Source organism: Humulus lupulus, chromosome X (assembly GCF_963169125.1).
Source record: "Humulus lupulus chromosome X, drHumLupu1.1, whole genome shotgun sequence".
Classification (NCBI taxonomy): Eukaryota; Viridiplantae; Streptophyta; class Magnoliopsida; order Rosales; family Cannabaceae; genus Humulus; species Humulus lupulus.
The window spans coordinates 134775236-134797911 of record NC_084802.1 but is presented as its reverse complement, the minus strand read 5'-3'; the positions used below and the strand labels follow the sequence as shown (position 1 = coordinate 134797911).

At 40.5% G+C, this 22676-nt stretch overlaps 1 non-coding gene across 1 annotated transcript; it reads left to right on the top strand.

Annotated features, from left to right (window-relative positions):
• Positions 1-13344: 13344 nt before the first annotated feature.
• LOC133807850 (small nucleolar RNA R71) lies at positions 13345-13451 on the top strand. Its single transcript, XR_009879738.1, has one exon. It is a non-coding gene; the product is annotated as a small nucleolar RNA R71 (small nucleolar RNA).
• The last annotated feature ends 9225 nt before the right edge of the window (positions 13452-22676 follow it).

Here is a 22676-nt window from a genome sequence, read left to right as displayed (position 1 = left end):
TCGGGGGCTATTTCACCCCAAATGGTTCTTGAACATCTTATTAACCAGCCTCTGGTAGGTGGCACTGACATTTTTTAGTTTGAAGGGCATCACAATGTAACAGTAGACACCCTTATTGGTCTGAAAACTACTATGCTCTTGGTCTACGACATGCATGGATATTTTGTTATATCCCGAGTACGCGTCCATGAATGATAGCAACTCGTAGCCAGAGGTGGCATTGACCATCCGATCTATCTTGGGAAGCATAAAGTAGTCCTTCGAACAAGCCTTGATAAGGTCCGAGAAATCGATGCACATCCTCCAGGTGTCATTTGGCTTTGGCACGAGAACATGATTGGATAGTCACTTGGGATACTAGGCTTCTCAGATAAATTCGTTGGAGAGGAGCTTGTCTACTTCATCCTTGAGAGCCTCTTTCCGAGTTTGATCAAATGTCTGTTGCATCTGTTGGATGGGAGCAATGTTAGGATCGACATTCAAGGCATGTCATATAATGTTTGGATCAATACCAGTCATGTCAGAATGCAACCATGTAAACACGTCTTGGTTTTCTTGGAGGAAGCCCACCAATGCCTCTCGGACTTACGTTTTCAAGCTTCCCCCAACTTTTATTTTTTTTGTCGGGGTGGAGGTATCGAGAACTACCTCCTCCACCTCCTCCATTGGTTCAATGGACATCTCCTCTTGAACCCTCATGTCCAATTTGTTAGGCCTGGTCTCCTAGATGGCTTGTACCTCCGATGCCTCGGGCTTCTCAGGGCCGTCTTCCTCCACAACCATCACAAGGGTTTTGAGGGAGACATTGTAACACTCTCTCGCCTCTTTCTGGTCTCAAATAGCGGATGGAAGTGATGACTCCGAACTCCATCAGTGCAGGTCGTCCCAAGATGGCGTTATATGCCGAGGAACAGTCTCCCACCACAAAGGTGCAGTATTTGAAGGCCTGGTGAGGCACCTCTCCAAGCGTTACAGGGAGCTTTATCTATCCCATCAGAATGAGTGCCTCTCCTAAGAATCCATAGAGATCCGAGGCGCACGGGGACAAATCTGCCGTGGTCAGCCCTATTTTCTTGAAGGCTGACTTAAACACGATGTTCACTGTACTCTCGTTGTCTACCAGATTCCATGCCACCATTTTGTTGGAGATTGGGTTCTCAATTACCAACTGGTCGTGGTGCGGGAAATGCACTCTCCGAGCATCGTCTTTAGAGAATGTTATGACTTGGTCAGTCATTCGGGGCATTTGGGCAGATAATTGAGCCAAAGTCACCACCTCATCATTGTGATTCAAAGCTCGTGCATACCTATTCTGCGAGCTTTAGGGGGAGCCACCCAAGTGGGGCCCTCCTGAGATGGTTCCTACTCGCCCATTCATCATAGAAGGACCTTGTGCCACTGGATGTTGTGGGACCACAGGAGCAACTGTTGGAACCAGTGGAACAACAAGTGGCATGAGCGGTCCTGCTGTGGGGGGTTGTGCCTGACGTGCTCCACCCTTAGCATATTGGTGGAGATGTCTCAAATTGATGAGTTTCTCGATCTCATCCTTGAGCTGGCAGCACTCATTGGTGTGGTGCCCTATGTCGTTATGGAAGCGACAAAATTTTCCAAGGTTCCACCTTTCCCTGTCTCTTTGGATAGGCTGCGGCTACCTATAGTGAACATGTTGTACCGTGGCTATGAATATATTTTCTCGGGAGTCTACCAAGTCAGTATACTTGGAGTATTACGATACATGCCTCTCGCCAGAGGAAATGCTCAGCCTATGCTGTTCCATTTCCCTCGGGCTTCTAGCCCTTGCCCTTCCCCCCATGTCTACTTCTGGCGGGGGCTCGAATGGATTTACGAGGCTGGGAGGGTGCACCAACTCCAACACTGAATGCAGGCTGAAAAGCACTGTATCTAGTGGGTGCTGCTCCGTATTCTATCAGAGCCATGCTGAATCCAGGAGTAGGTATGGCACTGAAACCGGAAGGTAGAACACTTTGATTGGGCTGGACTCCCCCCAACCCTAGTTGGATGGGAGCATAAGGGGAATATTGGATTCCCAAAGCCATAGGGCTAGGCGTGGTCGAAGCGAGGAAAACGAAGGGTACTCTGAATGCCCCAGTCTAGGCATCCTCCCAGCTGATGTACTCTTGCGATAGACGAATGAAGTCATCAAGCCATCGGCATCCTCTCCGCTGGAGGTCATCCCAAAGCGAGGACCACGCGCTGATGCCAGCCTAGAAGGGCATCAACTGCTGGCCATCATCAACCCTCTTGGTTCTCGCTGCCTCCTCCTTGAAACGTTTGATGTATTCCTTGAGGGTCTCGAAGGGCCTTTGTTTAATGTTGGCCAAAGCATTGACCTCGAAGCTCACCTTCCGAGCTTCTATGAATTGCCTTCAGAAGGTAGATGATAGCTGGTGCCATGAATGAATGGATCAAGGTCGATGCTTCTTGAACCATTTGTCTGCTAGTCCCGTTAGAGTGATTGGGAACACGTGACATTTAGCATCGTCGGAGACGCAGTGGATTGACATCAATCTATTGAACTTGGAAAGGTGGTCGGTGGGATCCCAGCCGCCATCATAGGGTGGGATGGTCGTCATCTTGAAACCTTGTGACAAAAGGGCGTCCACTATGTGGGGAGTACATGGCTCCACCTCTTCGTCTTTTGAGTCTGAGTTGTGGCCTTGCCATCTGGCCATTCTTAGCATGATCTTTTTTAGACTCTCTAGCTCCGCACGGAGAGGATCTTGGTCTTGGTTGACGCTCTACGCCAGATTATTTCTTCTCCAAGCGTTGAGGTTGTCCCACAAGTCAAATAACCTTTGTTGGTAGGCCCACGCTCGTTGGCCTTATTGCACCATCGGGCATTAAGGATATCCCATGGGTCAGCCTGACCTCGGAACGCGCTATTATTCTCGGGACGAGCCACTTCGGTTTCTCCATCGGACTCGATATTTTCATTTAACAAGATACTGACATCATGTTCTCGGTTCTGCAAGGCATTCTTTGGGCAGATCCCTGGACCGTTGTTCATACAGGGTTGGTTAGGTCCCGAGAGAACACCACCTTCAGGCCTCACGCGGTTCGTATGGACGCGTCGGGGCAGAACACCCCGAGCTCCACGGGCGCTGACAGCCTGGCGGTGTCCTCGAGCCCCTGGGCCATTGCTTTTACCAGCCTGCTGGGGAACTTGGTGGCATTCGGGATCTTGACGAGCCATCTATTGCTTTGGAGCAGGATTATCGTCAACTTGTAACGTCCTAAATTACCTAATAAGGCTTAGGGCCTTAATTAGGGGGCCAGGATGGCAATATATGGAATTATATGCTTATATGAGTTATATTTGTGTATAATTATGTGAGTTATATGATAATATAATTAGATATACATGTTTAGGAGTATTAGATATGCATGTGGGCCAGTTTCTTATTAGAAGGACAATTTTTGTAATTTAGCTCGTTATGAGCATAATTGTATATATGTGATATATGTGAGAGACCACATTATTATGTGGGTTTATTTGGGTTACTCGACACGAGACGATCCTAGGGAGCAAGTTAGTGGGAAAGTCACAACGGGACACAATACCCGACTAGGGGCGAGTCAAGGGGTATTGTGGGTAATTAATACATTATCGGGTTATCGGGTAACGAGAATAAGTATTCGAGGATATATTTGGAGTTAGTGAGATTAGGAGGGGATAACGGGGATTTTGACCATTTTGCCCTCAGGGACGTTTTGGTACCCCGAGCCTCGGGGTTAGCTTAAGATTACTTAAGCCTTAAGAAAAAAAAACAAACACTCAAACACTTTGTTAGCAGTAGCTCCCAACCGAATCTCTCATTCTCTCTCAACTTTTCTAAGGGAATTCCTTGAGAATTAAGGAGATCTTTGGGCTGAAAGCTTGGGAATTAAAGGCCTAAACTTGGGTTTTGATTAGCTATAGCTAGGGGAAATTTGTCTGCCAGTTAAGGTAAGCTTTAGGGCTTGATTTCCATTGGATTTCTATTTAAGTTTGGTTGTTCTTGAGCTTTGAGGCTCAAGGTTATGAACTTGAGTTTTGGGTGGTGTTTTGAGTGTGTTGAGCTGGGGTTTTGCTAATGATATTAAGTTGGATCTGTTATGAGGATTTAATTGTTGTTCTAGGAATGATTTTGGTAGATTTTGGTAAGTTTTTGGTTGGTGGAAAACAGAGGAAATCTGGGTTCGCAGGGTCAGGTCGTGACCCTGTTCTTGGAGCGTCGCGACCCAACCGAACCCAGGGCTAGAGGAGGTTTCTGCTTCAGGGGCGTGCCGTGACCCTCTAGGCCAGGTCACGACCCGTGTCCAGGTTCCAGGCAAGAGGGAGCCTCTGACATGGGAGGTGTGCTATAGCCCTTAGGGGCAAGTCGTGGCCTACCTGGGCTGTTTTGGCCACTGTGGGTTTTGAGTGACGGGAATTTAAACCTAAGGGCTCAGGATCGATTGTACTACCCATTTTAGTAGAATTCGACGTCCCGGAGGCTAGGACTCGGTCCAGAAGCCTTTATTTGCTTATTATGGATGGGATCTTTTATTATGGTTGTGACTAGGTTATCGTTAGGGGCCAAAAGCTTTGCGTATTAAATTTATACATATAAATATATTGCTATGCCAATGATAAAAAGGGGAAAGATCCCCGGCAATGGCGCCAAAACTTGTTGTGATAAATTTGATATTTAATTTTAAATACGCAAGTGCACGTAGTCACACAAGTAATACAATGATAAGTAAATCGTCTCCACAGGGATTGCAAAATAGAAAGATAAGCAAAACAATTAGTAAACAACTTATAAGTACTAAAAATCAAATGAGTTGTTTTTAGGCTAAACAATATATTAAAAAGATTGTAGCAGCTGTTCTCTTTGTTTTGTACTCTTGGTTTGTTTTTTATTAAAGTTTTTCTTTTGTTAAAAAAAAAAATATATATATTAAAAAGATGGAAATACTGAATTTAAAAACTAAACTGAACAAGAAAATTGAGAGAAATATATGAATTGCAAAATGGACTTGAATTATTGAATTCCCCTATATTAATCATCCTGAACAAATTGCGGACTGATTGCGGCAGCAATATTCTAGCAAAACTCGAAGGTTAACAAGAATTCATTTAAACACTCATAAAACTTTCCCAAAATTTATGAAATTAATTCTTCTACCTAATTAAACATATTCCTATGCAAAATCAGATTTATGTAATGACCTAACTAATTCTAAGACCTTGAACCATTAAAAACTACTAGACTTAGCTACTATTTTTTAAGAAAACATACATAATAAATATTCACAACTATATTGAAAACTCCAAAGTAAATATTGAAATACATAAATACAGGGTATGAGATCCCATTGTTTTAAAATAAAACATAACTTTAAACGAAAGGAAATTGTTTGCAAAACTAATGCGGAAAATACATAAAAACATAATTTAAAGAGTCTACAATGACGTCCTCGAATCGTTCACGCAGTCCATCAAATCCCTTCATCTTTAATACACAAACCAAGCTGCCAAGAATCCTTCTGCTGCCATAACTATTTTCCTGCATACATAAAAATAAAGGAATGAGCCTAATGCCCAGCAAGGAAAAATCTACTAGCACATATAGCATAAAACATAAACATATGACTATAAACACATGCATTATAATGGCCATCATACTTCTTGGGGCTTGCTAGCTAAGCAATCATATGCCCATAAATTTACGAGACTTAGTTATCTAAACAAGTCATATAAATTTTTGGGGCTCGTTATCTAAACAACCATATGCCCAAGGAATAAATTATTGGGACTTGTTATCTAAACAAGTTATATATTTGTTATCTAAACAAAATATGTGATTATTATCTAAACAATTTATATGCTAAAAACTAAAAACATATCATACATAAGTCATAGCACATATCAAAACATAAAAAGCATACAAAATCTATCCTATTTTCCTTACCAATACCGGGATTTATGAGAACAAGGGCAGGATTTGGAACACTCCTAAAACCAACAATAAGAATGTGGGTATTTCTAAAGAAAGAGATCATAAAGAAATGAACTAAACCACCAAGAAGAAACTTACCAAAAGAAACCTTAAGTTCAAAGAACTTAAATACCTAACCAAGAATGGAAACAACGAGTTGGGATTTGAGTAAAGATAACTAAAGGAAACTAAGGAACCACACAGAAATGAACTTAAGATTAGGAATACCTTGGGATATACTAGCACCAAACTGGACCTTGATATTGAAAACACACTATAAATCTCACTTCCCAAGTGTTTATAAAGATTTTATCCCAACCCAAGTGTTTATCACTCTATAGTAACCCTAGCAGCTTGAAGCCTCTGAACACAGCTTGAAGAATGAGAGAAATGGCTGGGTACTAGGTCCTATTTATAGAGTTCAAGGAGTGAACTATCTCCTTTTAGCATGAATATAAATAATGAGTGTTAATTGAAAAATATTTGAATATTCGTTTAGTAGGTGTTGAAGACTCGGTCAAAACGTTCAGAGGCTAGTCAAGAGGTTAGGAAATGAGTCAAGCTCGGTTTCAACATCGTTTGAAAATATGGCCCTAGGGCCGATATATCGCCCATCATAGGCGATATAACGCCTGGCCTTATGTCCTGAGTGCTCGTCGTTTCGTTTATGCGAAGTTGACGTGTTTTTCGTATTCCCCGTGTGGCGATACATCGGCTCCTATGCTACGATTTATCGGCATACGTGAATATATTAAACACGTAATTTCACTTTTTCAGCATAATTTGAATCGATTAATCAGGTTTGACTGAGTAATACGAGATTCCAACAAGTTCTGGAAGGGTCTAGAGCTTCTAGAAACTTCTATTTTTGAATTATCCACTTAAAATGCTTAAATCCTCAAATAAACAAGATTATGACAAATGTCATGCACTTAATGGTCTTGGAAGATTCTAGAGCATTCTTGAACTTTTATTTTATTTAAACTATAATTAAATCCTTATATAAACATGCACACAACAAGTGTCATGATCTTATTAATTCTATCTAAACCTTATAGTATAATAAATAACATCTCTATAGTCAGCTAAATTAATCAAACATTATGTTATAATTAATATTCTTAAACTATAGGTTAAACTTATAAAATCTATAAGTGTTGCTACGAGTGTTCAACTAAGTCTCGGCTTGAACCAAAATCCACAGTAACAATCATACTATAACTACTACTAGCTACTACCACTACTCCTGCTACTACTACTACTATCAAACTAGCTAAGTAAAGTTCTAGGACTCTACAATTTAAGAATGCAATTCAAAGTTTAATTCTCAAAAGTTACACAAGGAAATTAACATATCCCTATGTTACTTACTAACATAACCTAACCTAGATTATAACTTGTGTCATCCAAGTTTTTCCCATTACATTTAATATTTCCAGCATTAAACATAATTAAATAACTTGCCATTGCTGGCCAAACAACAACAAGAAATTAATATAAGCCCGCTTGAATGAACAAGGGAGATTTTACTAAAATAAGTGCAAGAAATTGATAGACTATAACATAGGATTCATCAACAATTCAAGCCACCTAAAAATTAGTTCATGGTAGAGTTCATAAACATTAATCTACAATCAAAACAACCCATAATATTCAGATTCAACAATCACTAAGAAAATGTAAAAATGGAGTTTAGAAATAGAAAGAAGAACAAATCCAAAGTGATGCTTGAGCTAGCTTCTTCCTTCTCCTTCTTCTTGCTAACTTTTTGGATCTCCTTGTTTCTTCTTCAGGTGTTTCTTTCCCAAAATGGCTGCTTCCTTCATATTACGGCTAATGCCTCCTTTTGTGTATTCTAGGTTTTCTCCTCTTTTTACCAAAAGTACCATATTGCCCATTTTTCTCCAAAAACATGAATTCCTCCTTTCTCTTTTGTTCTTTTCTCTAATATGTTGACTAATTTTTTCTACCCTTGTCACCTCAGCCAAAATTTCCAGCTTACCCATTGAATGCCACGTGTTCCATGTGCCCAAAAGCTACCTGATCAAAATGCTTCAGCAAAATCTGTTTTGCTGCAGCAAACTTGAAAACTCAGCCATCAACAACAAAATTCAATCAAAATAGTTTCACATGTTAGTTCATTCCTTGTGCAAATATTTATCCATGAAACTATTACATTTAACCCAATAGTTATTAAAAACTACAAAATTAATTAAACTTAATTAAGATAATAAAAACACCAAAGTTAGCTACAAAAGTTAAAAATAAACTAACATCACCCATGATTTTTTTCACAATTATAAGTTCAAAAGCACATGAAATAACTCCTTATTCAAGAGTTATCACACCCTCAAACTTACGACATTACTCGTCCTCGAGTGATGACTCTAAAAAAGAAATACAACCCACAAAAGACACAAAAGGCACAAACTAAACAACAAAAGACAAGGAAACAACAAAAACAAAACACCACAACAATGGACAAACTTTGCTATCCCAATGATAAAAAGGGGAAAGCTCTTGGGAAATTTTATTTTGAAAAAGAGAAGCTGAATTTCAAACTTTCACAAGTTTTAAACCAAATTCTTCAAGCATTAATGTTGCTTCCAAAATATGAATCAAGTGTTTCACCCTTTAGTGCATGCATAGCTATTCCTAAACAATTTCAATCCCCAAAAATCAAGCTAGACCTTGGTCCTCAAGCTTAAATAATGTCTCCATAAGTTACTTAGTGATTCCCTCTCCACTAATGTAGACAAACACCACACCAAAGATCAATAGGACTTTATCAAGCTTGTAATGATAGGCTAGGGTGAAGGTAGGATAAGAGAGATAAATTTTGGCTTAAATCACCCTAAGCACCTCAATCTTTCTAGGACCTAAATAAATAAATGCACACATTAATTTCCCCAACGAACACCCAACAACAAAATATAACTCTTGCCACTAGCGTTTATTACTAACATACAAAGACAAACTAAAATAAACTTTTATTTTATTTGAAGAGTTACACCCCCAAACTTATTTATAAACATACATACTTTTTGCTTTTTTTTTTTCTTTTCTATATTTTTTAGATGCTTTCATGCAAGGGAGTGCACTCTTTAATTTTTTTTTTGAATGTTCTATATATATTTTTTAGAATGAAAATAAACAACTAGATGACAAGAGAACAAGAAAATTGAGAGCACACTCTCCCCCCAAATTTAAAATCAACATTGTCCCCAATGGTGAAAACAAGCCAAAGAAGAAAAGGAAAACGCTCACCCAATTTTCTCATCCACTCAACTCAACTCAACCCCCCAAAATGCACAACAAATAAATCCAATAAAGATCAAGGTGATAAAAGGGTGTGGTGAAAAGAGGTGATTATATATATGTAAAGGTAGGATAATGAGTGGCTAAGAAAGAAAAGTGACACTTAAGCTCAATGGGGTGACTAGGGATACAATTGCATACAAGGTAGGCTTCAAAGGCTCAAACGGTCCAAGGATGACCTAAATCATGTCATCGGTGTGGTGTTGTCTAGGATTTCGCCTCAAGGAAAATCACTAAGTAATTCTAGAAACTTAAGCTCTCACAATAAACTAGCTCTTTCTAGGGTCTCAAAATTGTTTAATCAAGCTATGCACATACTAAAAAGAGAAACACTCTCATCAACCAATTGATAGGAACATTCACACCCAAAGAATTTAGTTTAAAATTTAAGAAAGAATGGCATTCAGCTGCAACTTAGATTGATTATATATATATTATTTTTTTAAAGTTTGCAAAGTCGTCATCGAGCCCCTAGTTAAACACTAACAAAAGCAAAGAATATCCTTAAAAGAACGACAACACAACAAGACAAAGAAAAACTAAAATGACTATACTAACAAAGTACCTTTCTAGCAACAAAACACAAGGAAAATGACTCAAGTTTCGGTGCTCACTTCACAAAAATCACCAAAGAAACATAACTCAGTACAACACAGAGCACCCAGTACACAAAATACAAAATTATCAACACTTGAGACCAAAGTATAACACAACACAAAAAAAATTGCCAATAAGTAAGAACTACACCTAAAACAGAGAATACAAAGAAATAGACATAAAAAAAATCAAATTGGGGAGTAGAGTTAAGAAATGCTCATTCAGCGAATATGCAGGCTCTGCTCAAGGGATGCACATCTGGATCACTCAGTGCTTGGGTGAGGCACAAGTAGTTGCAGATGGAGATTTCTTGATGATGCGCATGGAGCTCCTGGGATTCTTGTTGGCCTTTTGGATTTTTGTATGGAGGGTGTTCTCTTAGTTGCGAGCTTTGTGATGGTAGGAGTAGGATCATTTACAGTGACTAGGGAAGGCAAAGGTAGTGGGGAAGTGATTTGGGCAGTAGCTTTCGGTTTGGCAAGTGGTATAGAACTTGGGGCGATGGGCGATGGTGGCGATGGGCGGTGATGGGCGGCTGCTCACTGTCTCTCCTGCCGTCGAGTGGTCGTGGACTGAAAGGGAATAGGGCTTTGGGGTATTTAGATACTATATATATATATTATAAATAATATATATATTTTAGTGATATTATATAAATATATATTTCATATATTTTATAGGTTATATAAATATATATATACAATTTGTTGAAAAAAATTTGGAAATAAATAAATAAATGTATTGTTATATATCTATATATATTTTTTATGTATGTATAAATATTATATATAATAATAATTATATTTTTTTTACATGTATGTAGTAATATATATATTTATAAATATAATATTAAATATAGTATTATAAAAAAATTTGTTTGTTGTTGATATTTTTATATATATATATAAATATAGAATTATATATATATATGTCTCTGAATGACCCCAGGACCCAGAATTGTTTGGCTGCCCAAATTGCTACCATTTTCCCTAATTTTTGGCTTCAGCAACCCAGATTTGACATAACTCTTTTTTTTTTTCCGGAAATAATTGCATGCATTTTGCTGAAGCAAAACTCTCGCAAAACCATCAGACCCCCAAAGTTACTTCCAAAACACCAAATTCTTGCTTTCTTAACATCTGAAACACAAAAAACACACATAAAACCACTCCAAAACATCACAATAAAATGCAATTAACATAAAAAAAAATTAAAATGAAAATAGTTAAAGACACTAATATATTTTTTTTTGTCATTTTTTTATTGATTTTTTTTTTCATTTTTTTTCAATGCATTTTTATTCTTCCTTTCTTTGAGTTTCTTTACAAATGAATCCTCCATAAAACCATAGCAACCCAAATTTTATATTTTTCTAAGGATCTTTCAAGGAAACTGAGGGTTGATAATGCTCAACATCGCTTCCCCCAAACATTGCTTCTTTCCTTGTTACCTTAAATTCTCTTCCCACATGCTCATCATATAATTCCACTACACCATTGTGAAACACCTTGCTCACTAAGAACCCTCCATCACACCTTGATTTTACTAGAGAGATTGAGAAAAAAACTCTATTCCCAACTTCCAACATTTGTGATTGAGGCTTTCTACTATGTTTCTTTGTCTTCTTCTTTTTCTTCGGTAGCTTTGGAGACTGAGATGGTTCTTCTTCCTTACTTATCCATGGCTCCCCACCTTTCTCAATTTCTTCAAAAGGAACCTTTTTCTTGACTCCATTGCTATACTTTCCATGCATCTTTTCAATCAACTTGAAGTTAGAAGCACTTATGGCCAAATAAGCTTCAACTTCATTAAGAGAGCGTATAGGATTAAAAACCTTGAATGTGACTTGTTCGTCTTGAACTCGAATGGTGAGCTCTCCTTTTTCATCATCTATCAACGTCCTCTCGGTGGCAAGAAATGGTCTCCCCAAAATGATCGGTACATCTTTATCTTCCACATAGTCAAGAATAATGAAATCTGCCAGAAAAATGAACTTGTCAACTTGTACTAGGACGTCTTCAATCTTTCCCTCTGGATGCACCATAGAACGGTCAACCAATTGCAAGGTGAGTGTAGTTGGCCTTGCTTCTCCAATTCCCAACTTCATAAAAATGGACATGGGCATCAAATTAATACTAGCTCCCAAATCACAAAGAGCTTTACAAACTTCACGTCCCCCAATAGAAATTGGAATTGTGAAACTGCCCGGATCCTTCAACTTTGGAGGAATTTTATTCTTCAATATAGCACTGCAACCTTCAGTCAAAGCAATCGTTTCAAATTCACCAAGCCTCCTCTTCTTTGTCAAAATATCCTTCAAGAACTTCACATAATTAGGCATTTGTTCCAAAGCGTCCACCAACGGTATGTTGATGTGGAGTTACTTCAAAACATCCAAAAATCTTCGGAATGGACTATCTTGTGGCTACTTTTGAAAACGTTGAGGAAATGGTTGAGGTGGCTTGCTCATAGGCTTCTCTGTAGCATTTTGCTAAGGAATTACTGCAGCAATTGCTTCAGGATCAACATTTAAATTTTTTGAATTCACAGCTTTGTCTCCCTGTCCACACTACTTTGGATTGAAGTGGGCTCATTTTTTCTCTTACAATTCTCCTCAGTCAATTCCATATTTTTATCATTCCTCAAAGTAATCGCCTTGCAATGCTCCTTACCATCTCTCCATGGATTTTCAGTATCACTAGGCAAGGTGCCTTGTGATCTATTCCTTAGCTCATTAGCTAGTTGCCCCATTTGAATTTCTAAGTTCCTCAAGGATGCTGCTTGGCTCTGAATCACAACTTCGTTCTTGGCCATATGTTCTTTCATTAAACTCTCCAACGAGCTTGATTGCGACACTTGAGCAGGAGGTTGTTGAGCTCTTGGTTGTTGTTGAGAAAACTCCAGTGGATATGTAGTCTTGTTTTGCATTGGTGCTCCGCTTGAACTAGCTCCTTCACCCCCCCCCCCCCCCCCCAATGAGAAGTTTGGATGCTGCCTCCACCCTAAATTGTAAGAGTTTGAATATGGGTTATTTCGGTTGGCATTTTGATTCCCCACATAACAAATTGAAGCGGAATTCGAATGACAACTCTCAAATGCGTGCCCATCTCCACAACAAACACAAGATACATCAGCATCTTGTCCCATAGCAGCTGGTTGTACCATTCCCCCCAAACTCATGTTCTTGAGAAGGTTAGTCATTGAAGAAACTTGAGCGATTAAAGCTGTCAATGCATCCACTTCAAGTATACTAGCCACTTTTCGACTTGTTGAGGCTCTAACATTGGACCATTGATAATTGTTGCTAGCTATCCTCTCCAAAATCTCATAGGATTCATTATAGGACTTAGAGAGAATAGCCCCATTAGCTGAAGCATCTAAGACCATGCTAGTGGAAGAATTGAGCCCATTATAGAATGTTTCCATTTGTATAAAATGCGGGATCCCATGGTGTGGGCACTTCCTCAATAACTCCTTAAATCTCTCCCAAGCTTCACAAAATGATTCATCTTCCAGCTGCTGAAATGACATAATTTCATTGCGAAACTTGGCATTTTTGGTAGGAGGGAAGTACTTCATCAAGAATTTTTCAGCCAACTCATTCCATGTAGTCACTGAGTCGGGTGGTAGGGTGATGAGCCAAGCTCTAGCTCGATCCCTCAAAGAGAAAGGGAATAATTTCAACCTTAGGGCCTCATCACTCATTATAGCTTGAAAGAATCGCTCACCTCCAAAAATGAATGAAGATGAAGATGAGGATCCTCAGTAGGCAGCCCACTAAATTGACCCACTCTTTGCAACATTTGGAACATCACGGGCTTTAACTCGAATTGGGGTGCTTGAATTGCAGGCCTAACAATTCCCGGATTGAGCTCATTAAACATGGGGGCAGCATACTCCCTTATGGCTGAATTTCAATCCCTCGGGAAATTTTATTTTGAAAAAGAGAAGCTGAATTTCAATCTTTCACAAGTTTTAAACCAAATTCTTCAAGCATTAATGTTGCTGCCAAAATATGAATCAAGTGTTTCACCCTTTAGTGCATGCATAGCTTTTCCTAAATAATTTCAATCACCAAAAATCAAGCTAGACCTTGGTCCTCAAGCTTAAATAATGGCTCCATAAGTTACTTAGTGATTCCCTCTCCACTAATGTAGACAAACACCACACCAAAGATCAATAGGACTTTGTCAAGCTTGTAATGATAGGCTAGGGTGAAGGTAGGATAAGATAGATAAAATTTGGCTCAAATCACCCTAAGCACCTCAATCTTTCTAGGACCTAAATACATAAATGTACACATTAATTTCCCCAACAAACACCCCACAACAAAATATAACTCTTGCAACTAGCCTTTATTACTAACATACTAAGACAAACTAAAACAAACTTTTCTTTTATTTGAAGAGTTACACCCCCAAACTTATTTACAAACATACATACTTTTTGCTTTTTTTTTTCTTTTATGATTTATTTTAGATGCTTTGATGCAAGGGAGTGCACTCTTTAATTTTTTTTTTTTAATGTTCTATATATTTTGTTTTAGAATGAAAATAAACAACTAGATGGCAAGAGAGCAAGGAAATTGAGAGCACACTATCCCCCCAAACTTAAAATCAACATTGTCCCCAATGGTGAAAACAAGCCAAAGAAGAAAAGGAAAACGCTCACCCAATTTTCTCTCATTCACTCAACTCAACTCAACCCCCCAAAATGCACAACAAATAAATCCAATAAAGATCAATGTGCTAAAAGGGTGTGGTGAAAAGAGGTGATTATATATATGTAAAGGTAGGGTAATGAGTGGCTAAGAAAGAAAAGTGACACTTAAGCTCAATGGGGTGTCTAGGGATAAAATTACATACAAGGTAGGCTTCAAAGGCTCAAACAGTCCAAGGATGGCCTAAATCATGTCATCGGTGTGGTGTTGTCTAGGATTTCGCCTCAAGGAAAATCACTAAGTAATTCTAGAAACTTAAGCTCTCACAAGAAACTAGCTCTTTCTAGGGTCTCAAAATTGTTTAATCAAGCTATGCACATACTAAAAAGAGAAACACTCTCGTCAACCAATTGCTAGGAACATTCACACCCAAAGAATTTAGTTTAAAATTTAAGAAAGAAAGACATTCAGCTGCAACTTAAATGATTCTATATGGGTTTTCTGGTGAAGGGTCAGCAGCTATCAGAACGATCGAATTAGTGGTAACATTGGGTGAAGGTCCACGAACTGTCTCCAAGATTCTTGAGTTTGTGGTGATCGATTTTCAAGCCGCATACAATGCGATTTTGGGCCGACCTATGTTGATGGCATTTGAAGCCATAACCTATGTCTGCCACCTTGCATTCAAATTCCCCTCATCTTTGGGAATATGCACTATCAGAGGTGATCAACTCGCTGCCAGGGAATGCTATAGCATTTCCATGAAGGGAAAAACACAACCCGGGTAGCAAGCAATGGCCATAAGTGACGGAGGTGAGGAGTCCCAGGAAGTGAAAGTTACCTCAGGGATGGAAGAACCTCAAGAAACAAAGGATAGAGACGTCACCCTAAGTGATGATATCGACCCACGAATGGGCAAGGACGAGTCATAGCTCCAAGCTATTGAGGAGCTTGAGGAGATAAATATAGATCCCAAAGACGCTTCAAGAGTCGTTAAGATTGGGAAAAATCTTGGCGATGATAGGAAAAAGGAGCTGATTAAATTTTTACAAGGGAATCTAGATGTGTTCGCCTAGTCTTATGAATACATGGTAGGAATAAGCCTGAGTGTGATCATGCACACCCTAAACTTGGATAAAAGCATGCCTACAAAATCCCAAAAACAGAGACGTTTGGGAACAGTTCGAGTTGAGGCATTGGAAGAAGAAGTAGCTTGGTTATTAAAGTGCGGGTTCATTCGTGAAGCAAAAAATCTGATCTGGGTCACGAATCCTATCCTGGTCCTGAAGCCAAATAGAAAGTGGCGAACCCGCATCGATTTCTCCAACCTGAATAAAGCTTGTCCTAAGGATTGCTTCCCATTGCCGAGAATTGATCAGTTGGTAGATGCCACCGCGGGACACGAGCTCATGTCCTCTATGGATGCGTACTCTGGATATAACCAGATCGCGATGAATCCTGCGGACCAGGAGCATACAAGCTTTATGACTCCAACAAATGTGTATTGTTATAAAGTTATGCCCTTCGGGCTGAAGAACATCAAGGCTACCTACCAAAGGTTAGTCAACATAATGTTCATTGGTCAAATCGAGAAAAATATGGAAGTGTATGTCGACTGTATGCTAGTCAAATCTAAGACTGCTGATAACCATGTTTCCGATCTAAATGAATGTTTTGAAATCTTGAGGAAATATAGTATGAGGCTGAATCCCCATAAATGTACTTTCAGAGTGGCGTCGGGAAAGTTTCTTGGATTCATAGTCAATACAAGGGGGATAGAGGCGAACCCAGATAAAATCATGTCATTATTGGATATGCCTTCGCCCAGCTCGCGTAAAGAAGTTCAGAGCCTGACTGGAAAGGTGGCAGCGCTAAATCGATTTATTTCAAAGTCCACTAACAAGTGTTTGCCATTCTACAACTTGCTCAGAGGAAACAAGAAATTTAAATGGACTGAAGAGTGCGAGCAGGCATTCCTCGACCTAAAGACGCATTTGGCAAAGACCCCAGTATTGTCTAAACCTGTATCTAAAGAGCCCCTGTTCCTTTATTTGGCCGTGAAAAAAAATGCAGCCAGCGCCATGTTAGTTCGGGATGAAGACCGTGCTCAAAAATCGATGTACTATATAAGCAAAAGACTTCTCGGGGCTGAATCACGATATTTGTTGATAGAAAAGATAGCATTATGCCTGATATTAGCTTCCAGGAAGCTTAGACCATACTTCCAGTCCCATTCAATCCACGTCATGATTGACCAACCTCTAAGGCAGGTATTGCAAAAACCTGAAACGTCGGGACGTCTTTTAAAATGGGCGGTTGAACTCAGCCAGTTTGAGATACTGTACGAACCATGGACCTCGATCAAAAGCCAGGCCCTTGCTGATTATGTGGCTGAATGTACCGGTTCAAGAGGATTTTTTGAAGGAATTGGTGGAGGAGTTGTAGAGAATATTTGTGGATGGCTCATCTAACGAGAATGGGTCCGGAGCTGGGATCATATTGATCTCTCCGGAGGGGCATCGATTCCATACATCTCTGAGATTCAGATTTGAAGCATCCAACAATGTAGCCAAATATGAATCTTTGCTAGCCAAACTTAGAGTGGCAAAGGAATTGAAAGCAAAGGTTGTCCAATGATATAGCGATTCCCAGCTCGTGGTCAATCAGGTGTTGGGGGAATATCACGCACGTGGTACCAAGATGGCGGCTTATCTAGCTAAGGTGAAGCGAGAGCTATCAGAGTTTGAATATAGTATTGTTGAACAGATCCCTCGTGAGCAGAACTCTAATGCTGACGCTTTGGCAAAGCTTGCCACCACCAAGGAAGCTGAGACTTTGAATGTAGTACCAGTGGAATTCTTGGAGAGTCCCGGTGTGGAAGAAAAAATGGTAGAGGTCAAGATGATTGACACTAGGCCGACCTGGATAACCCCCATAGTGGAATATCTTACAACAAGAAGGTTACCTGAGGAAAGAAAGGATGCAAGGAAAATACTCTATCAAGCTCCGAGGTATGTGATAATGGATGGAACATTATACCGACGTGGTCATTCACTACCTCTTCTACGGTGTGTTCTGCCAAAGGGGGCTAAATCCATTCTGCAAGAGGTGCATGAAGGCTTTTTTGGAGATCATGCTGGGGGGCAAAACCTAGCTTTAAAAATATTAAGGTAGGGTTATTTTTGGCCCACTTTAACAAAAGATTCCATCTCCCATGTTCAGAAATGCGACAAATGTCAGCGCTTCACCACAGTCGCCCGAGCTGCTCCAGTCGAGCTAACGATGATCTCATCCCTATGGCCATTTGCAATATGGGGAATTGACTCAATAGGATCCTTACCTATGGGAAAGGGAGGAGTTTGTTACGCAGGGTGGCAATTGATTATTTCACGAAGTGGGTAGAGGCCGAGCCTTTGGCAACCATCACTTCAAATAGAGTCCTGGACTTTGTGGTGAAAAACATTGTATGCCGATTTGGGCTTCCTAAAAAGATCGTGTCAGACAATGGAACCCAGTTTGACAGTGATATCTTCACCAATTTCTGTGAAAAGCACAGAGTTATTGAAAGTTTTTCTTTGGTTGCATATCCATAGGCCAATGGACAGGTCGAGGTTGTGAATAAGACCCTAAAGGCGAGCCTTAAGAAAAGTTTAGATGAGGCCAAAGGAGTATGGCCCGAGCAGCTCCTGCAAGTACTTTGGGCATACCGAACTTCCCACAGGACACACTCCTTTCTCCTTGACCTTCGAAAGTGAGGCCGTCCTTCCCGTCGAAGCTAAGGTAGCCACACACAGACTAAGGACATTCAGCCAGGAGCGGAATGATGAGCTACTTAACGCGTCTCTAGACTTGATTGAAGAAAAATGAGAGGATTTACAGTTACAACTCGCGCATTACCAATAGAAAATCACTCGTAATTTTGGATTGGGCGACCTAGTTCTCCGAAGGGTCTTTTTTGGCAAACAAGGATCCTAAGGACGACACTTTAGGTCCGAACTGGGAAGGACCTTATCAGATCGTGGAAATTTTTCGTGAGCGAACTTTCAAGTTAGCTCGGCTTAGTGGAGAAACAATCCCACAGACCTGGAACGCCATGCACTTAATGAAGTATTACCAACCATCTATGTAAGACTTAGTTATAATAGTCATTTAATTAAGTAACGAGTGATTATTATGTAATTTTTCTTGTTAGCATGGTTTTAAATCATTTTTCTTTATAAGGTTATTTATAAATTAGCTCGTGTATTGATGTTTGTAAAAGAAACCAAGAAAGTCTTTACATTCTAGTTACTTGGGGGGCATATAACCCGAGGTGGATCAGAACAAGGTTGCCAATTGAGTTTAAATTTTTAAACTACTTAAAATCTTGGATACAACCAGGTATAAAACTATCCTGGATATGACAAGGTCAGAAACTTAGAAGCTTGGAAAATTGATTATCCGACAGCATTTTAAGAGCTCGAGGTGTCAATAAACCTAGCACAAACTAAGTTCAAATCACTTAAAACCCTAAATACAACCAGGTCCAAAATTTGGAAGTTAGCAAAATTGAATATTCGATGGCTTTTTTAGAAGCTCGAGATGTCAATAACCTAACACGAACTAAGTTTAAAATATTTAAAATCCTATATATAACCGGGTCCAAGGCCTGACACTTAACATGTATGATATAAATCAACACATTAAATTTGGATATAACCAAACTCAAAATATTTATCCCTATCTAAAAATTGATTCCTAAAATCTCTAATGTGCAAGTCTAAGAAAGCATAAACATGAGAGATAATCAAGGAAAAGTCAAATAGATTAAAAGTTAGATATATGAATTGAAATTCAAGTTGTCCCGAGGAGAAAAACCTCGAACTAAGCCCAAGGGCAATTGTTTACAAAAAAATAAAAGAAAAAGAAGGAAAGAGCAAAACAACGAAGCCTTCATTGAGCCTCTCTAGGACGTTATGAGGACATGACCTCCTCAATATCCTGCTCGCCCGCTGTAGAAGCGTCCCTTGTTTCCAACAGCTCTTGCAAGATTCGGGCCTTGAATTTTTCAAGATATGGATCCCACAGCTCGGGAGCCATGAAAAAAAAGTCGCCATCCTGGTTAAAAGCCCAGCAATGGTACAACATGTCTTCCATGGAGGACAATGAGACCGCCTTCTCTTCTTTAACCACAGCCTTGGCCTCTAGCTGTTTTGCTTTGGCCTTAGCAACCTCGACCTGGAAAGCAGCCAAGGAAAACTTTGTGGCCTGCTCGCTTTCTTGAGACGATGCAAGGGCAAACTTGGCATCGTACTCACACTTTTGAGCACCTGCAAAGGCAGCTTTGGCATCTATCTCTCCTTCTTGAGCAGTGGTCAGGGCGGTCTTGGCGGTATTGAGTTCAGCTTGGAGTTCATCATTTCTAGCCCTAGCTTGGGCTATACTGTGGTGCTGAGCCAGGGCAGACTGCAAAGTAAAGAGGCAAGTTAGATTTATACTTTGGCAAGATGAAGAGAAATTTTTTACTAAGGAATGATATCTTACCGTGAGGGTCATCCCCAAGGCTGACTACAAAATGTTCTTCGGGCTCCGCTCTTCTATTATCCTCAGGTCCCTCAGGTTGGATTTATAAGCGTGCCCTACCATTTCGCTCGCTGTCTCGTAGAGGATTCCCCGAAAGGCATCGGGGATCTTCTCCAGGTCCTGGGGATCAACTGGGATGCGCACAGTTGTGGCTGAGACAGGAGGAGCTGGGGGATCAGCTTGTATTACCTGATCCCGAGCAGGCATGAACCGAGGAAGAGGAGGAGGAATCCTCTTCTCCGTCACGGTAGACCCCGGAGCGGTTGAGCTCACGCCTTTCCCATTAGCAGGGGATTTGGACGTGTTTCCTGCCGTAGGAGGGTTTTTCTTTGTAAAGCAGGGCTTCTTTACGATAGGACCCGAGCCGAACTTTCTGCCCTGGAAAGTTGTACGGAGATCAGGAGCTCTAGGTTGATCCATCTCTTCGCCTGAAAAGAACAAAAAGGGAATTAATTCACAAATAAAGTCGAAAACATACACAAAGGAAATAAATAAAGGTCCTACCCTCCAGGCTGGGGGAGGATTCTATTATCACGACCTCCGACCTTGGGACTACTGGAGGAAAAGAGAAATCTAAGTATAAAATTTCTTGGATTATAGGAGGTTTGGGCTCAGGTTCTACCTCGAGGCTAGACTTGTCTACATATTGCCTAAATCTAGGGGCAAAGGATCCCTGGAGCAAAGAAGGCCACGACCTATGATTGGTCCCATACTCCTAAAAAATGGCTAACCTAAAGGTTGAGGTATTATCTACAACAATAGTGCCCCTAGGGTAACTCATATCATGGCCAACACTAAATGATCCATGCACTGGAGCAAGGTGATGTTACAGTCTGGATTGTTAGGGTGGAGGTGGACGAGCTAATTTGGGTTTAATCTAACTAGCCAAAAGTCGGCAAGAACCCTATCTAATTCCCTATAAGGGTATGGGTTACCTTGGCCGAAGGGGCCGAATGCTGCCCCCGATGCAGCTCGTTCTAAATCAGGTTCCAGAGTAGCCTCAGGAACCTGCCTTTTCCGCACAAGAGGCACCTCATCCTCCTCTCACTCCTCGCCTTCAGTAGCTTCTGAGTCTTCTTCTCAAGAAGGCGGGAGCTCGAGGACTACTAGAAGGGTAGCCCGAGTCCTTCTTAAGGCCAACATCTGGCCTTTGCCAATCAACTTACACGCCAGCATCGTGACATCATTCACGAGCTGGCGATAGTCTTTCTCGCTAGGTGGGAGCCCAGACATTGTTTCATACTAACCCCCGAGGGTCACTGACTTCCTCGTCCTCGCGAATATGGCTGCACGAAAAATAAACTCAATTAACATATGCACAAGGAGTATGTTTGTTTTTTAAAAAAGAATGACTTTCCGAGCTGTGAAAAGAAAGAAAACTTACAAGGGTTGTTGAAGTATCGATGCTCACAGTTTCGGAACCCATTCGACATAAAGAACTAGTCCTTGTAGTCGTTGGGGTGGCTTGGGAGCTCGATGACCTAAGCGGAGTTCAGGAATCTTGTGAGGTAGTAGAATCCGTCACCTCGCCCTTTTTGCTCTGGGCTAGCATTAAGGCAGAAGAAGTATAGAATATTTTCCGGAGTAGGGACCTCCCACTCATGCTTCAAAAAGAGATATTTCAGCCCCGCCAGAAGTCTGTATGAATTTGGGGGGAGCTGAAAAGGTGCCAAATTCACGTAGTTCAGGAAGTCAGCGAAGTATTGGTCCAAGGGAAGGAAGGCCCCCGCCTTTAAAGGCTCATCACTCCAGGCTACGAAGTCATCCTGGAGAGGTACGCAGCCCCGGAGGTTGGGCAATGAGGACTCTGGACCCGACCTCTATATTATGGCTTAGCATAATTTTGTTGACCCTTCCTTGGGTCGTGATCTTGGAGGTGATTGGCTCTGCCTCAAAGAACGTGTTTGGGTCGACCACCACCTCCCTCTCCACCACTAGGCCGAAGTGAGGAAGAGAAGATTCAGAGGCGATCTCTTTTCCCTTGTTTTCTTATTGAGCAGACGAGCCAGATGCATTCTTCTTTGGTGCGTTCTTCTTGGGTGCCATTAGATCGCCTAATGAACTAGAATGATGAGTTACTTAGTAGGCAATCTAAGATTTTGTAAAGGTTATGACACGGATGTACATGGGAGAATGTTATCTCTAATATACGGGCTGAGTTAGTCTCAGCCCGTTACGTGATTGCACGCGCTACCCTACACTACGCGCCTCAGTTTCCCAACAGACCCCTAATGTTTAGGGATCCGTGTGTCAGAAAATCTGGCCACTACTGTCCTTAGGGGGAGGTTTAGAGAAAAACCACCCGAGAAGCGTGTTCCCTAAGTAATCTGGTTTCGAACCCTAACATTTCATCTTCTATATCCCGAATGGGTATTTCCTAAAATTAGCCATAAGCTACCAAAATTTACACAGAAATGATCCAATTATGTGAATATCATAGTTTTAAGAAATATTCTAAGACCTTCTCAGTAAACCTAAGCTTATGTGCCAAAAACATTGATTAAACAACCTAATATTAACTACGGTGAAGCATGGGTGAGCATGGTAAATAA